We start from the raw sequence: 12,536 nt of genomic DNA on the forward strand, positions 1-12,536 counted from the left end.
GGAAATGACTTATAGTCATGCTTACAGGTTCTGGTACTAATCTGCTCAACTGCAGCTGTTCTGAGTCAAGTGATTTTTTTTTTAAGCTGGGCAAGTGCCAGGATTTAAACCCGTTACATATGCTGAACATGGGGTTTGTGTGACCTAAAAGGCAAATTCGGGGCATGCTATGAGGGAACTGCAGGGGAATCAATGAGATCAGCAAAAAAAAGCTTTTAATAGTGAAAGGTCAGTGTTTTGTGTGATACTGCTTGATTCCTGTAAAAGTTTCCAGGTAAGACCTGCTGCTCCCTATGACAGATTGATGTTGCCTCTGTCTTTACCATTTTCTTCCTCATAGCTTGATAGGAAGCAAAGAATAACACAAGGCAATTGACAACATTTTATTTAAATCCCTAAAGGAGTTTAAGTTCTCAATATCCCATGCCACAACCAAGTGCAGATTTATGAAGTGCTTCCAGACAGGCTGCTTCTTTGCCCAAAATGTGGTTGCTATCACACATTTTATGTAGAGTGCAATTACCCCATTACGTTTCTAACCACACAAAAAACAGATATGGGAAAGTGATGGGAAAATAGCAGTGGATAGTGCAGAATAACACCCACTAGTTGCATAAGCACTACATGAGCATATCAGGATGAATGCTGTTTAGCTGGAGTTGTATAACCTCTGCACATTTTGGGGGAAAATATTGGTGTGAATGCTGAATAAACAGCTGGTCTGGACAGTCCCCATGACATTTAGGGCACTTCTTGACTGTCTCTATTTTGAGGTGGGATTCAGTCACATACCAGTAAATACAGGTTGTGCAATTGAAGCCAATTTGGAGCTCTTGCAAAACAAACCCCCTTCCCCTCTCCCAAATCTGACTTTTTATGGTAACGGGAAATGCTTTCGAAAGTGTGGAATCATACTTGCTTGGCACAGCACCATATAACCTCCCCACAAATTTTATACAAACCAAATAAACTGAACGCTCGATAAACAGGATATCTGAAGCAAATTTAAGCACCATGATTTAATTGAGTTTCATTTAAACACGTTTTAAGCACTTGCTGGATTCTGACCCAGGACTTTGCCATCTGCATTTTCAGAAGACAATTGTTTTCTTTTTTTCAAAAAAATTATTTAATAAACTGTCTGCCCCAAAGGTAAATGTGACCTGCTTTTTTTCTTTCTTTAGGAAATCTCATTTGCCAGAAGTATAAATGACCCAAGAGCAACTGCTGCGTCGTTCATGGTCACAAAGCTGTTCAAACAAGCACATGGAATATTCAGGTTGCAATCTGGTAACTCTCAGACCTATTTCTGAGTCTCTCACCACAAATCCAAAGTGAAGAGGCCCAGGTTAATGGGTGGTGGTGATTTCATCTTGCTTTTAAAAATCCCCATGGTGAGGCTACATCTCAAAGGAGAGTCCAAAACAACTGGAAGGCACTAGATTAGTGAAGGCTGTATTAAAGTGTTTTCATACTGCCTTTATGGCAACAGACAACTATCAAGGCTGGTTACAACAATAATCAAACTATTGCAATTAAAAAGCAAACCACGATAAAAATCATAAATTAACAATGAATAAAACATCAGTTCTAAACCTACCGCTGCTCATTTTTATCAAGTGATCCAGAATTCTGGTATTATGAAGGACTGAAGGAAATCTCTACTATCCACTTTCCCCCTGTCATACATACTGTTCTAACCTTGTCATGTCTCTCTTCAGTTATTTCCTCCTCAGTTGAACAAAGCCCTAAACAATTTAGCCTTTCCAAGATGCCTAACATCCACCCACCCACACCTGACAATTTCAATTGTTCTTCTTGGTACATTTCCCAGTACTATCATATCCTTTATGAGATGGTGCATCCGCTGTATTCCAGGCATCACTGCAACCAGGTCTGGTGAAGAAAAATGGTCCTCCTCCATTCTATGTAGAAGAGCCAACCAGTTGAATATTTCTTCAATCCTTGTGATGGGTTACATGGTCCTCTATTGCACTCCAAGGCAGCAGCTTATTCTGGGGGGGCACAGGGCAGGCCATGGGGCTCAAACAGCAGCATCAACTCTCTCATTCCTCAGAAACTGCTGCCTAATGGTGGGGACAACCCTAGTGGCACCATAGCAGCTTTGCCTGCTGAACAGCAGCCTGAAGGGGGAGAAGGCAGAGTGACTCCACCTACAGCTGATCAGGGACACAGTGGAGAAGGCACTGATGAGAATCATCTGGCTTCAGACAGGATTGATGGAAATCAAAAATTTGAATAAGATGTAAAAGTATGTTTAATTACTGTTGAAAATGATATGTTTAAAAAACCTAATAAAAATTATATTAAAAAAAAAAGAGAATCATCTGGCTTCAGTCTTCTTAAGCAGAGCTTCCAGCAGCAGTCAGATGCTGGTAACAACACTTGTAGTTTCTGGTTCTACCTTGATGCTTCCTGCTTGTCTTGACCCCATGACCATCGGATTCCTTGACTTCTGGACTGTCTGACCACATGGATTGCTGTTCATCTGACCCTAGGACTGGGCCTGACTTTGGATGCTGCCTCTGCCTCAGAGACTCTTCTGGTTGTCTGGCCTCCCACTCCACAGAGCTTTGCACGTTGCTGGTCAGCAATGAGAATATAACACATAGATTTTGATAAAGACGTGATGATACCAGTAATTGCGTTTTCAGTCCCTAAGAATTTCCATTGTTGAGTTTGCCTTTTCCCCACTACTGCTGTCCACTGAGTTGACTTTTCCAGTGGATGCTCTACCACGACTCCAAGGTTCACCTATTTAGCCTTCCTTAATGTATATGTGCAGGTGGGATTCCCTTCCCCGCCTCTACATCCATCACTTCACATACAGTATTCTGTCTCTTTTGTCATTTAGCTGTCCACTCCTTCAGAATAGCAATTTTCTCAGATTCTTCATCTGTTTTGGAGTTCACCATTCCTGAGTAGCATGGTACTAGATTAGGGTAGCTGACACAACGTCCTTTCTATATAATTTGACTCCCATCCACCAACATGGCCGGTGGCTAGGCATTGGCTCATCCATTCTAGATATTTTATTAAGAAAGAAAGAAAGAAAGAAAGAAAGAAAGAAAGAAAGAGTACCTATCCCCGCAACCTAAGTGTTTATGTCATGGCTGTTTTGATTACCTTAACAGGCAGCACTGGATGATTTCCCAGTGGCCTGGTTGGCTTGATGTTTATGTACTTTTGTGGAGTGACTGGTGGAGTATGAAATGTTTGCTAAATCACTCCATAGATTCAGCAGTGGGCATGCTTGAAAGCAGTTTGAGGTGGGGTGGGGGGAACACCAGACAAATTAAGGAGCTCTAATGCATCTTGGAGTGGCATACTGAGAATAAAAGTAGTGAGCATTGCATCCGAACTAAGTTAATCAAACTTATCCCCCGGAAGTTTCATGCAAGCTGTTAAAATGACTTCAGCTGAGGTTTCTAAACAACTGAGGCCACTCTCTGGTGAACACGAGCACTGAGCATCCTTAATAATGTGTTCCAAATTTCATGACAAAACGAGGCCTGGTTCACATCTGTTGGTGTTAAATGCCCTGATAAGTCATCCACTTAAGAATTTGTGTGTGTTTCCTATGGCAATTTTTTGAAAGCATACTGTGAGTGTCACAACACAGACCAACAGTCCCTTATCCCAATAGTAGGAAATAAGGAATTCTGCTTATGCGAATTTGGAAGCACAAGAGTGAGAGAGGCATCCTACTTATTAGATAGGTTAAGGTTAACGATTTTTAATTCACAAACAATATCAAAACCATGGTTTGGCATTTCATGAGCAACCCTCAGACCTACATACTCTCCCCTCCCCTTGTGTGCTTCCTTTGGCCTGATTCAGCTGGGCTCTTTTTATGCACTCACAGTATAGGAGCCTTCCAGGTTGTGACCATAGAATTCTATCCTGTACACCTCCTGCCTGTTCCTGATTCATTTAGTGAAGCTCATGCATGAGCAGCAATGGATGGATTATGCCTGAAAACTAATAATACAAGTCTTTTAATTACCGTATTTTTTGGCCTATAGGACGCACTTTTCCCCCTCCAAAAATGAAGGCGAAATGTGTGTGCGTCCTATGGGGCGAATGCAGGCTTTCGCTGAAGCCTGGAGAGCGAGAGGGGTTGGTGTGCACCGACCCCTCTCGCTCTCCAGGCTTCAGGAAGCTATCTGCAAGCCTTGGGAGCTCCGCGGGAGTTCCCATCGGGCTCCCAAGGCTTGCGGATAGCAGCCTGCATCCCAAAGCCTGAGGCGCGTCGCACAGCGCGCCCCGGGCTTTGTGCAGATATCGGGCAGCACCACAAGCTCAGGGGACAGTGGGAAGGCGGAGCGCCGCCATCCCGCTATTCCCCGACCTGGTTTACGGAGTTGCCTGCATCCCAAAGCCTTCAGGCAGATATCCACAAGCCTGGGGAGACCGGCGCGACTTCCCGCGGGCTCCCTAGGCTTGCGGATAGCAGCCTGTTCTGGGGGCTGGGGTCGGGAGAAGCTTGGGCTTCCCCCACCCCAGCCCCACTCCTGGGGGGAAATAATTTTTTTTCTTTATTTCCCCCCCCCCAAAAAACCCCCCTAGGTGCGCCCTATGGGGCGAAAAATACGGTATTATTCTTTTGTGGGGAGGCACTATTAATTTGCTGTGAGGAGCATTTGAGCAGAGCCCATGGTACATTCTAAAAGAGCAACAGGAAACAAAAGGGGGTGTATTTTGGAAAATGCGCAGTGGTATGGTTGCATTTTTCATCTCGGCACTGACCTTCCTGACATAATTTAAAAATAAATGGAGCAAAGCAAATTACCAGGGAAGCCAGGCGTGTTCTTGGTTTGGCAACCCTGAAGCACTTGTTTATTCTACGGTGCTTTAGGGAAGGAAGCCCCCAAGGCTTTGTAATACCCATAACATCTGGAACAGGTAGGAACGGCTGACCTTCCTATGTTGCAGTTCCTCTAATGTTGTGGCAAACATGAGATTTTCCAGGGTTACTGAAGCAGATAATGATTTATGTATTCCTTTAATGCACATTTCAGTGAGTTCTGAATAGAGTTCCATAGACTTTCAAGAGTGATTATGGTTATTTTATTTGTGAAGATGGCCAGCTGTGAGGAGGAAGCCGTGGTGGAGCCAGTGTGATGAACTGTACAACCACATGCATGTGTACAATGGCACATTTTTTTCAGCTGCTCCATTCATGCAAACCACCTCTGGGAAGCATCAACTTGCAAAATGGCCATACCAATATAGTCCATGCATTACTTTTTCCACAGGGTTGTTCTGAATGGATGGTTCTGAAGCATGCAAACTGCCTCATTTTTAGTGGCTGGTCTACAATTGTGCTCCTTGTCCTGGTTTGAAGACATTTCCAAATTAAAAATAATAATAAACAAACTGGAGGCCCTAGTGCTTTGGGAAGTGAGAGAGTTCTACTGAGGGAGCTCATGGAGTGTACAAGCATCAGCATATTGTCCCTTGAATTTCTCAGGAGACGTTGGAATGCCTTGTATTCTGTGAGTGTCACTTTTGTTAACTCTTCCCCTGAATAGCTTAGGCTCAAAAGACACCAGGCACATTTGCAGCGAAACCCACAGGAATTTATTTTCACTTCACTTATAGAGAGCAACGTACATAACCATAGAAAAGGATGGTGGAATCCATGACCACTCCCTTTATCAGCTTTGGACCTGTAGAGAGAACCTGTAGGCCAACAGCTGAGCCCCAAGGAAGCCATTTTACATAGGCCTTATCACCCTTGACTGCCTCTTACGAATGGTCCTAAGACATTTGGGGGGGGGAGACACCCCAGGCATCTGATTTGGGGTCTCATGAAAGGGCAGTGCCTTGTAAACTTCCTGTATTTATTATTGCTGTAGTTTTACTGCCAGGGAGGGTAAGAGAGAGAGACACCTGTTGGATTTTCTACCTTTGGTGCCAAAATAACTTGACTGACCTTTGCAGGGGTGGCACATCCTATTTCACCTCTTGAGGTGAAACCGGAAGTGCCGCCCTGCCCTGCTGCTTTCACTGCCACCTATGCCACCTACCCTATAGCTGGCAGAGAACTGGTGCCAGCTTCAGCACCAATTTATTGCAATGTCTTGCCAATTTCCAGTGAGAACTCTTGTGCTCCGCAAAATTTCACTGGAAATCAGCACTGATGCCGACACCACTTCTCCACCAGCGGTGGGGGCAGGTGGGGCACCTGAGGGAGCAGTTCTTCAGGGACTTCTGCCACCTGAGGCTTTACCCTGTCTAATGACTGGGCCAATCCTGGGCCTCTGGTGCTATGTACATTGGATGGGAGGGGGTGTCATTTGCTGCCCTGCCTGAGGCAGGAAAATGTCTTGGCCTGTCCTGCTGCTTGGCTGTGCTTGTTGCTTGGCCAATGAAAAAACTGGCTGCCTGCATACATATGGGTGGCCCCATGGAAACCCCACAGAGACTCCCTCTGCCTGCTCAGGAGAGGATATGTGTGACTTCCATTTTGTTTTCTCTCATGCCTGATCCTTCCTTGCCTCTTATTGTTCTCATGAGCATGTCTTTTAAACTCTAGGCTGTGCCTCATGAATTTACTCTGCTGTCCTTTCTTCGGATAAACCTCCTTGGCAGGTGGCAGTTTTCACCTGAAGGCTGCAAGATGGTTAGTTGTGGTAATAAAATCACAACAGTACAGATCTATGTCGCAGTAGAACAGACCTGGCAGGAGAAATTTGGACTGAAGATGTTTCATGAAGTGTTCAAGTAGACCAGGACATATTTCTTACATGTTTCGCTGGCTGTTACCACCATAACTACAGTTGGCGCTGCTGCTGGGGAACAGAAATCTAGATCAGGGATGAGGAACCTGTACCCTTGCCCCAGATCTTGTAGGACTCCCATTGGCATCTGCCAGGAAAACCAGATAGTGAAGGAAGATGGGAATTGTAATCCATCAACACTGGGATGGGGTCACAGATTCTCCTCCCCTTAACTAGGTTCTACTTGTTGTAGTTAATACTACAGAATTAGCACAGTGGTTGAAAACTAAGGACCAGTGAACTGGATAACCTGCACATCTGTCTCTCTCTGTCCTGCATTGGTCTACTACCACTCCTGTGCTATTATAATTCTTCCCCTTGGGGGAAAAAAGAGATTTTGTTTTCATTCTCCATGGACAGCCTATAATTTCTTCAGCAAATTTGTTTTGAACAAGCTAAACTAGACTACTTCATGATCCCATATTCTTGCTCTCAACAACAACTTTTTATTTTTGGCACATGCATTATTGGGGTGCATTTGTGTAAATTTCAGAATTATCGCTGGAGGGGGAGAAGGAATTAGACGCCTGAAGCTACCATTTTAGGCTGTGATTCAAATGAAACTGTTATCTATTTTTAAATGGATATTTTGCACACCATTAGCCCAGACCATTAGCCTAGAAGGTGTAATAATGCTGAATTGATCCAAGTTGGATCATGTACAAATGCAGTTTACTCTGCATGACCACCAGTTTAATTTTGATTAATCTCTTACTAAAGCGTTTCTGCATACACTGTTCCATTTGCTTCACACAGGCTGCCTGCATACCAAATGCTTGTGGGTAGCCTGACAACTTGGCTCAGACAACAGAGAGTCATCTGGTTAAACTTTCTTTTGGTGAATCCACAAATAAGTTTACAGGTAGTGGAACTTAACATAATTTCATAAAACTGTTTGGAGCTGGGAGACAGAGCATCTTGCCTAAAGCAACTGCTATAAACAACATTGCTTAGGTAAAGATTGAACCAAAGACCCCTCACAATACTAAAACTATGGGTTATCCAATGAATCTCAATGTTGGAAAATTCAGGGCAGACAAAAGGAAGTAAAGTGGAACCTTGGTCCTCAAACAGCTTAGCCAATGAACAAATCCATTCCCGAAAGCCGAAAACCCAGAAGTGTTCCGGTTTTTGAAGGTTTTTCAGAAGCTGAATGTCTGATGCAGCTGTCAGTTATGGTTTCCAGCATGCCTGTGCCAATCGGAATCTGCGCCTTGGTTTTCCAACATTTCAGAAGTTGAATGGACTTCTGTAATGGATTACATTCGAGAACCAAGGTACCACTCTACTTCTTTGCACAGAGCAAGGTATGAAATTTGCACCCACAAGGTGTAGTGATGGACATCAACTGGGATGGCTTTAAAAGAGGGTTAGATAAATTCATGGAGGACAAGGCTGCTAGCCTCCATCTACACTGTATGCCTCTGAATGCCAGTTACTGGGAATCACAAACTGGGAGAAGGCTGTTTTGCTCAGGTCCTGCCGTGAGGTTTCTCATAGGCATCTACTTGGCCACTATGAGGAGGATGCTGAAGCAGAAGGGCTGTTGGCCCTTCTGTTTCCAGACAGATCACAGGATGTAGGGCTGTCCATGACACCTCTTTCCATAATGATTGTGTAAAAAACGTTTTCCCCCATATTTTGATGAATTCCTTAGATGCATGAAGCAAAACTCAAGTGCTAAATAGAAACAACACAGGGTTTTTCCTCAGCACGAATGCTTATGAACTAGAAATAATTGTCAAGGCATGGCTGTAATAAGCCTTTGAAATCTATTTGTTACACAATAATAGAAGGACTGAGTTCAGGAGCTTTCATGCTTCTTAATCAAAGAAAAAGAACCAGGAAGGGGATGATGGGAAAATAGAAGGGACAGCATTGTTAAGCATGAACCTTCCACCAGTAGGATTTTTCCTTTGCTTGGAAGAATCCTTATCTATCAGTGAAACCCTTGTAGGGGCATACAGTTGTAATCCTGCTATCTCACACACAGAGTAGGCATATTGAAATAAATGGACTGAAATTAGTCATAATTAGAGATGAGCAAATCTATCTGATTGGGTCGTCCCCCCCCCCGCCTCAATTTCTCTTTTTGTTGCAGTCTTAGGTTCAGTTCTCCACATTTCCACATCAGTTTTTTTTTATAAAAAAAATCCTAATGAAACATACAGGTTTTCAAGTAAGTGTTATCATTTAAAGTGCTGCGGTGAAATAGCAACACCAATCAAAGCAAAGGAAATGAGTACTTAAAAGGTAAAGGTAAAGGTACCCCTGCCCGTACGGGCCAGTCTTGACAGACTCTAGGGTTGTGCACCCATCTCACTCAAGAGGCCGGGGGCCAGCGCTGTCCGAAGACACTTCCGGGTCACGTGGCCAGCATGACAAGCTGCATCTGGCAAGCCAGCGCAGCACACGGAAATGCCGTTTACCTTCCCGCTGGTAAGCCGTCCCTATTTATCTACTTGCACCCGGGGGTGCTTTCGAACTGCTAGGTTGGCAGGCACTGGGACCGAGCAACGGGAGCTCACCCCGCCGCGGGGATTCGAACCGCCAACCTTTTGATCGGCAAGCCCTAGGTGCTGAGGCTTTTACCCACAGCGCCACCTGCGTCCCAATGAGTACTTAGCCTCTGCTATTTTGCTAATTCTCTTACTTCATCTAGGCTAATCTGTCACAATCTTGAAAGTCTCTTTGTCACCTAATTCATTTTGTCCAGATCACGGAGAGTATGCCAATTTCAGTGGTGCTCTGACTGATGATGTCGTCACTCCTACCCACAAAAAACAGTCCTGGAACAGTGCTTCCCTATATTACCACTGATAAAAGGAGAGCTTTTTCTTTGTATTATGATAACTAAAGCTTCATCTTTACCTGCTGATTTTTACCTGTCATACAGCTTTTAATAGCTCGCTCTGTTCATGAAAAGGTGTTCCCCTTTAGATGAGCAGGATTCTGCTGTCCAAAAGTGTGTGCAGGATCACAGCCATTGCGATTCCTGAATATATTCCTGTTCATAACATTTGCAAGTTTTCTGATCTAGGATTTATTGCGGGATTCCAAAGCAATCAACATTTCCTAAGTAGTCATTCCACACTAGATGTCACTGTTGTTCTTTTAAATAAAAGCAGGATGAGGAACGCTGTTGAATGTTTTGCATGCTGAAAAATCGCTTCACAACAAGATACTTGGGGGAGCGCTTCATTGTAATGATTTTTCTTTATTTAAAATGTTTATTGTGCTTGGATGAAAAATAAAAGCTTTGGACAAGGTAGATCTATCAATAGTTTCTTCTCTAGCCCTTGAATCCGTGAGCATTTAGAAAGCTAATGCATTAGTTAATTCAGAATACAGTAGTGTATAGAAGAAACCTTTGCAGCAGTGAACAAATCTGCTAATGGAAGGAACTAGGAACATTGGGTCAAACTATGTACTTTGTAGAAGCATAAAAAGTGTTATGTTGAAAAGAACTCAACACTCAAGTTATTAATGTACCTATTCAAAATCTTGCAAAGTAGCACCAGAACTTCCCTCTGACTTAAAGCAGTCTGTTCTGTGCATGGTGTGCGCATGCGTTTTATTTTAAGAGGAGAGTCATCTAGTTCAGGGGTCTGCAACCTTTAAGACAAAAAGAGCCACTTGGACCCGTTTCCGAAGAAAAAAAAACTGGGAGCCGCAAAACCATTGCAACATTTAAAACAAATATATCTCCGGAGCCACGATCTGACAGCGGACGGGAAGGTGATGTCGGGACAGTGCGTGACTAATGCACGCACCACCCCCATGCGATGTCACAGCCAGTACAGCGCCCGCCACAGTGGGGAGTGTCGGGGCACACAATGTGCCTCCTCCCCTCGCTAATATCCACCCTGGAGCCACAGCAAAGGTGTAAAAGAGCCACATGTGGCTCCGGAGCCGCGGGTTGCAGACCCCTGATCTAGTTGAAGAAGTCCTCCATCATTTGCAGTTGTTCAGTCCATGGCTGGCTTAAAGATCTGGAACCATAACAAGGCAGAGCAGAGGCACTTGAAATTAACACCTGGACAGGTGCAAACATCGCCTGGACTGTCCTTCCCACTATGGTGATATGTGTTGCATTCCTGTTTATATTAGAGTAATCACTGATGAATTTGAATCTATACATCTAAATTACCACAGCAATTTTTATCCAAATCAGTAGCCTTTGTCACAGCAGGCTAATGTTCGTAGACCAGAGCTGATCCCACGAAGAACAAACATAACAACACACTGAGTGTTGCTTTTCATGTTTACAATGAGCACCTGATGATCTTGACTTTTTTTCCATTTTAAAACATAGATGGAAAACTGCATTCCTGGAGAAAGAAGTGGTGAGCTCCCTGACATTTGATTCCCAAGTATTATTCTGCTATAGCAATTATCCTGAACAATAACCAGCTGCAGTGAATTAATTGCAACTTTCTTCAAGTACAAACTGTGAATAGCAGATCATTGCACTTAAGGCAGGCATTTTGCCTATTACTCTTAGCTGAGTGTTTGAGCTAAAGCTGGGGGAGGGGGATACTTTTACCAGGCACCCTATTTGCTTCTTGCATGAATGTTTGCTTCAGCAGAATTAAGGAGGATTCCAAATTAATGCCACAGCAGCACCTAATTTTTTATTTTTTATTTTTAAAAATGCAGATTCAGGCACAAGAAGAAGATAGATGCAATTTTTTTAAAAAAAAACTCCCCCCCCCCCCCAGTTTTTTTTAGTCTATTTCAATGGGAAAAAGTCTTAGTAGTAGATTCCAAACTCAACAGTTGTGCAATATCTTTATTAGGACCAACCAAAATGTCACCAAATAGTGAGTAAGTTTTTCAGCCACTAGAACTCTTGATAAGGTCTAGAGGTCGCAAGGAATTCAAAAGCTTGGTGATTATTTTGTGATAAATTTGTTGTTTGATTGGTCCTAATAAAGGAACCACTCAACTGTGGTTAGATGGACTTAACCGCCATGGAGTTTTTATAAAGCTTTTACCAAGGAAATGAAGAGGAAATTAGCAAACTGCTTGGAAGGCGGGCCACTGAGATATGCCAAACTAGACAACGAGGGGAGAAGTGTGTCATTTTGCCTAATTTACACTTGATAGGCTTCTGAATCGATTTCAGGTGTGCGAAGCTGCTTCTGAATCATGCCAAATACAATTTAGTTTTGTGTGCAAGAGAGCAATCCTATTGTTATGAAACGTGGGCCTTAAAAAAAAAAAATGCAGCCAACTTTCCAACCTTCCCACTCAGTCATGAGCTGCTTATTAACTTTATGGTCTTTTTGCAATATGTCTTGGACACCCAGAGATGTGAGGTAGGGTGTGTCTAGTGTGGTCCTGAAGCAGCGCAGTTCACTCTACCATCTTGAAATTCCAGCACCTTGTTCTTCTCTATGCAGAGACCAGGCTTAACTCATGCAACCCAATTCTCTTACCAGCATTGGTTGAGCAGGTGGGTATGAGTATAATCTCTTCCAAAGAGGATCTTCCTTAATACAAGAGAGTGAAACAGAGATGTTAGCCTGAAAGCACAGGAGATGGTTCAATGGATGGGATATTTACATGTGAACCGCATGTAAGATGCTGCCAGCTCCATGGAGGAAGAAAAGAGACAGAAACATAGCTGACTACTTTATATTATATAAGCTGGGGAGAAACATGAATAATAAGCTCATACTGTTATGAATTTGTGGGTGTCAGACTCCTCTTAATCCCTGGATCAAG

The sequence above is a fragment of the Podarcis muralis genome, chromosome 9 (genome assembly GCF_964188315.1).
Source record: "Podarcis muralis chromosome 9, rPodMur119.hap1.1, whole genome shotgun sequence".
In the NCBI taxonomy this organism is placed as follows: Eukaryota; Metazoa; Chordata; class Lepidosauria; order Squamata; family Lacertidae; genus Podarcis; species Podarcis muralis.